Raw genomic sequence first — 6049 nt, 5'->3', positions numbered from 1 at the left:
GTTATTGAATTGTCTTTTATTAATGAGTTTAAGTCTTCCGCATTGCTTTATGTTGATAATAAATTGAAATGTTAAGGTTTAGATTGGTTGGTTCGCTCACATAGGAGGGTAAATGTGGGTGCCAGTCGCGGCTCGGTTTTGGGTCGTGACATCAACATCACAAATTGATGTGTCTCACAATATTAAACCTGATACTATACATTTACAATTGTTTCAGTTCTCTAAATTTGAAATATATTTAGTATCTTTTAACATTATGTCTCTTATCCTATATACATCACAACTCTTATCCGGTACATTTACAACACTTGATACTATATTATCCGATACAAAAAATTTCAAATAATTAAATATCAAATTCATTATGTTAAACAAATCAATGCAATGTAATAGTATTTTCAGTACTTATTAGCAGTTACATATACATTAATTACTTAATCAATACGACATATATTTTAAAAGTAACTTTATATCAAACACAAAACAATACACCATATGTAATCGGATTCACCTTATCAAAAATTAACAATAAAAAAATATAATCAGAACTGAAAAACGTAATATTACAATTTTATTGGATCGGAAATTAGTAAGCTAAAAGTACTTTTTAATGTAAACTTTGTAATAGTGGAAAGAAATGTTATAATTTAAAAATTGTTAGATCTGAAAAAAAATAAAGTACTCCAAAAAAGTATTGATCAAGATTCGAGAAGAAAGTACAAGTTCTTCGACTGTGGTCTTCTTGTCCACATCGCCCATAATAGTTCATGTTTGATGTTAGTTTTCATCTGGATTTTTCTTCCTTCTTTTCTTGATCTACTGGACATTCTTTTGTATTTTGTTGGCAAGATAAATTCTTTCAAAACACAATTCAAAACTGATCAATCACTTCTGTTCGACATTGATTTCATTGGAACTGCATAACACACTAATACATAGATGCAATTATACCAAATATAAAATAATAATCTCTCTTGACACCAAAATTTCAAGAAGCCAAAACAACATCCCAAACCAAAAGAAAATAAAAAGAAAAAACAGTCATAAAAAAGAATCAAATTTTTACTATTTGTTTTGAAGAAAAATGAGAAGGTTTCACAATTTGAAATTCAAAAATGCCTAATTCAGTTAGAGGTTTATGAACACTGATTGGTAGAATTGTTAAACATCCGCGTGATTCGTGGGGTTAATTATAATTTTTTTGATCCCTTTTTTATGCAGTAAACTGATAACAATTTAAAAAATTAAGTATTTCGTCCATTTTAATTAAAGTATCGGTCTCAATATTATGTATCCGAAATAATATAAAAAAAAGAAATTTTTGGTAATTAGTGAAAGAGTAGGGATACTAAATAACAACAAAACATCAAACTTAAACAAATTAGATATATTAATGTTCATGTGCAACACATAAAAGATACACAAATACCTAAATATTTCATTAGTCGTTATATAAATAGACCAAAAAATAACGTATCAAAAAATATTAAACTGATACTTAAAAAATTATCTACGAAACATTAATGTTTATGTGTAAGACATAAAAGTATCAAAAAATTTTTTTGTGTTCCATGAGTACAATGAAAATTTGAAATAAACGATACTTAAATGGAAAAAACAATTATCAAACTAATGAAAATGATACAAAAATCAGGATGGATAGGGATACAAATGTACATACCGTAGGTAGTGTTGATCGAATAATCGGAGGTGCCGCCTTTCTACCCCTTCTCTTTGGGGTTTTTGGGTCTTTCGAAGTAGATGCATGTTTGTTCTTTGCAAAAGTTCTCTTGCTAGAACTTGAATTTGTGGTCATGCAACGATTTACAACTCAAATCTTCGAAGGTTTCAATTCTGAAATTTTTTTTACAGATTTTTTAGAAAAGAAAAGACAGTGAAAATGCAAAAAAGGAAAAATAAAAAGGAAGAAATCATAACAGAGAAGATGATTACCTGTTTTGGACTCTAATCCGGATGAATAGGAATAAGATTCTTTTAAATTTCAAATTTAATTTAAATTTTTAACTGAATATTTTAGGGAGTAAAAATTTGAGCGAAATTTAGGGGATGGAAAAAGTTTATTTTTGAGTTCCTACGTAAAAAGTAAGTAAAGTATCATTGGGTATAAAAAAATAAATCTTGAATTTTAATAAAAGAGTAGGGAAATATTGAAAATAGATAAAGTAAAATTATGCAGTTTAATAATTTTTCCCTATTTTTATAAAGAAAAATATATAAATTTATTTATTTCTTATTACCGCTTCACCGTAGTCTGTGGTTCGTGAAAAGTTATTGGACTCTCATATTCGTAGCCCATTGGACTATCAAAATTCTTAGCCCAGAGGAGAAATATGAGAATTTTTTTGTAATATTTCGATAAATCCGGGGTTGAATCGGTCATTCGCTAATAGAGTTTAGCCGCAGAGCTTCTTCATCTTAAACCTAGAAACCCTAGCAGAACCTCTATAAATTGAGAGTGACCGCCCCCATCACTGCCATCACACAATACAGTGAGCACCAACAAATTCCTCTTATTTTTCTCCTTTTTGTGTTTTACTTAGATGTAGAAGGAAGAGTCGCTATGAAGACTCTGTAAAAGATCAAGCTCAACAGACCGGATTGTCAGGGGCTTATGCCTTTGCATGTCGATCTCCTTCTTCCCTGAGCATTCTCTTCTTACATCTTACATTTTTTATATCTATTTTTTTGAGATCTTGTGATTAAATTTTTGGGGAGGTTTATTTTGCTATGAGGATTCTTAAGCTCCCTCTTCTGAGTTAAAGCTGAGGAAACTTGCTGGCAGAATCGAACCAATAATAACTAGCCACTACTGAGCAATTTCAGTCCTCCCTCAGATCTACTTTATTTTTTTAGATCTATTTGTCCATTTCCCGTTTTAAATCTCTTCGTTTTTGTGCTATTTTATTGTCACGGTGACGACTCCATGAAATTCAAGCTCAACAGACCGGATTGCAGGCTTCTCTATTGTTAGAGTAAGTTTGCGTGTCGAGTACCCCGCTGAACTGAGTGACTTTTTTTTTTAATTTATTTATTTGTGAAATTGAGATCGTTATGAGGATATCTAAGCTCCCTCTTCTGATATCGGTGAGGAAAATTGCTGGCAGAATCGAACCAATAAATTAATTTGCCATTACTGAATGATCTTAATCTTTTTGGTTTTTTTGTTATTGTTTTAAATGGTGATTATGATGAAGCAACTATTATTATTCCAACACTTGGACTGATTTTATACTAGTGATTACATTATTGCATCTGAATCACATACGGTTAATATTCAATTTTTATTACTAATTTTATTTAGGTAGATACAATTTGTGTAAGTTTGAAGTGTCGCCATATATCAAATGATGATATACATATCAATCTTAGGACACCTTTGGACACAATCACATGATTGTGAATGAAAATAATTTTTGTTCTGATGATATATGGATAAATTCAATTATATGACAATGTGATTTTTTTGATAAATACTCTTTTACCTAATTTATTACTGCTAAGAAGAATCATGATGACGACTCCATAATATTCAAGCTCAACAGACCGGATTGCAGGCTTCTCTATTTTGTAGAGTTCGTTTGCGTGTCGAGTACCCCGCTGAACTGAGTGATTCTTCTTTTTAATTTATTTTTCTTTTTTGATGTTTACAAATAATTTTTTATCTTCATAAATGGAGATGAATTAATTTGCATCAATATGATCTACAATTGTTTTAATATTTTATTTGGTTTTATACATTGCGATATTTGTATTGTAACATTTGAATACAATAATTTTAAATAAATAAATTATTTTTAAGACTATGGACTACTGGCGGGTGGTTTCATTTTATACATTGTAATATTTGTATAGCAACAATACAATTAATTTAAAATAATTAGACAAACTCTTTATTCTTAAGACGTTTTGCACGACTTTAAAAAAGGATTGCCACACAACTGGCTGGTGTATGGAGTAAACTGTAAGCTCGGTAGTTGGAATAAACTCTTTGTTGAGTAAACCCAATAAACTCTTTGATTTATAATATCTTTATTATTATAAAAGTACTCATATATAATCTAGTGATTATATACATCATTTTCATCTAAAGAATGTGCAAATATAATTTTAAGTTATTTTTAATAATTCAGATTTTTTGGGATTTTTAATCTCGAATTGGTCATTATGTCAAATATTTAAATATATAGATCAAATCAAGCTAATAAATTTTGAATTTTTTCAAATTTTTGGATATTGCTAGAATAGATTGCATATAAACATATAATTAATTTTGTACTCCAATATTATTTTAGTCAGATCAAATGCAATTATCTTAGATATTTTTTAAAAAAAGTAAAATATGAGATGAATATTGATGACACAAAAATATTTTATAAAAAATAATAATGAAATCATTATATAAAATAAATATTATAAAGTCATAAGGAAAATAATCCTAATTTAAAAGTAATAAATCATGCTAAAATAAGTTTAATAAGTATTAGTTACATTACTAAATATTGAAGGAAAATTAAAATTATATTATGTATTTTAATTGTCTAGACCAATATAATACTAAAGAACAAATATTCAATATTATTGTCATTCTTAGTGTTGAATTGATTTTCTTTTTGCATTAGTATTAATTTAATTTTGATTTAAGTTCTATTAAAATTATCAACATTATAATCTTTATTGGACCATTTCGAATTCTAAGTTTTAAACTTTAAATAATATATTAAAAGATAAAATTATGAAATAGTATAAGAAATATTTAAAATGATATCAAACTAAATATTTTTATGTATAAAATAAAATTTTAAAATTACATATATAATGTTGGGTTGATTTGGTCTCGAGTTTGGTTTTTGTTAGTGTCAGTGTCCAAAAATGGACGTGATGATACTCATCTTATTCCACCAAGACAAGTCAGCGTAAAACTCAAAGCCATTACACTAAAATGTGGAAATTCTATAATAAGCCAAAGAAATACCCCCAAAATCTTGTTGTCAAGTATACAAGTCTCTAAAGTATTACAATTGAATCAAAAGAAAATATAGTCTATATGACATTGTTTCTAGAGTAGAACAAAATCATAAACAGGAGTAAGAAGGTCTGTTGAGATGACAAACAACTACCTCACAAATCTCCAAAAAGCCTCGGAAAAGAAGAAAATATATCACAAAAGTCCGGGCTAGTAACCTACAAAAAATTGTAGAAGCAAGGGGTGAGTACCAAACCACACGGTACTCAGCAAGTAAACCTCCAACACAAGCTAAGGGGATGAAATACGGGTACTCCTACCACTCAACCGAACCTCCACAACTACAACCTGCACAAAAATCAGCCCAACCTAACAACTCACAATTTACAGCGCACATAGTTCAACAACAATACTTAGGCAAATTATATATCATCAACAATAGCAACACTTTGACAAATTACATATCCTCAACAACAACACTTTAACAAATTACATGTCTTCAACAACAACACTTTAACAAATTAAATATCCTCAAAAACAACATTTTAACAAATTACATATCCTCAACAATACTACTTCAACAAATTACATATCCTCAACAACAAGCTTAGTATTCATCAATCACCAATTCCATATAAAGGAATTCACAAGATCAGCAAAACACAATATCAAGTTCACTAATGATAAGAATGTGCAATGCAATGGAATGCAATGTCAAGTATAATGATGCATGTTTGACCTAGTGATACACACTCGTTGTCTCTCAGTTCGGGACCCATGGGGGACATATCTGTCCATGCATCCATCGCGGCGTGCGATACAATCCTCAATAATAGTAACCATCGCGGCGCGCGATACGGCCCTCCATATATAGTATTCATCACAGCGTGCGATATGTCCCTCGAAATATAGTATTCATTACGGTACGCGATACGACCCTCGAGATGGTAAATCCTCTTTAATTCTCATTCTTTCTCAATGCACATAACACTTACTACAGTTATGCCTCAAAAAATGCAAATGACATGTTCACAAAAATAACGAGGAGATGACCATTTTCATAAC

General features: G+C 29.4%; 6 non-coding genes across 6 annotated transcripts; all 6 read left to right on the top strand.

Moving 5' to 3' along the window:
• Positions 1-2738: 2738 nt before the first annotated feature.
• Positions 2739-2838, top strand: LOC114076617. Its single transcript, XR_003577673.1, has one exon. It is a non-coding gene; the product is annotated as a small nucleolar RNA R30/Z108 (small nucleolar RNA).
• An 88-nt stretch (positions 2839-2926) lies between these two features.
• On the top strand, positions 2927-3033 carry LOC114076631. The gene has a single exon (XR_003577687.1). It is a non-coding gene; the product is annotated as a small nucleolar RNA Z107/R87 (small nucleolar RNA).
• A 29-nt stretch (positions 3034-3062) lies between these two features.
• LOC114076618 lies at positions 3063-3162 on the top strand. Its single transcript, XR_003577674.1, has one exon. It is a non-coding gene; the product is annotated as a small nucleolar RNA R30/Z108 (small nucleolar RNA).
• Positions 3163-3200: 38 nt separating this feature from the next.
• Positions 3201-3283, top strand: LOC114076636. The gene has a single exon (XR_003577692.1). It is a non-coding gene; the product is annotated as a small nucleolar RNA snoR31 (small nucleolar RNA).
• Positions 3284-3357: 74 nt separating this feature from the next.
• Positions 3358-3450, top strand: LOC114076626. Its single transcript, XR_003577682.1, has one exon. It is a non-coding gene; the product is annotated as a small nucleolar RNA snoR31/Z110/Z27 (small nucleolar RNA).
• Positions 3451-3525: 75 nt separating this feature from the next.
• Positions 3526-3633, top strand: LOC114076630. The gene has a single exon (XR_003577686.1). It is a non-coding gene; the product is annotated as a small nucleolar RNA Z107/R87 (small nucleolar RNA).
• Positions 3634-6049: the final 2416 nt, after the last annotated feature.

The sequence above is a fragment of the Solanum pennellii genome, chromosome 3, assembly GCF_001406875.1.
Source record: "Solanum pennellii chromosome 3, SPENNV200".
In the NCBI taxonomy this organism is placed as follows: domain Eukaryota; kingdom Viridiplantae; phylum Streptophyta; class Magnoliopsida; order Solanales; family Solanaceae; genus Solanum; species Solanum pennellii.
This window is presented reverse-complemented; position numbering and strand designations above follow the sequence as displayed.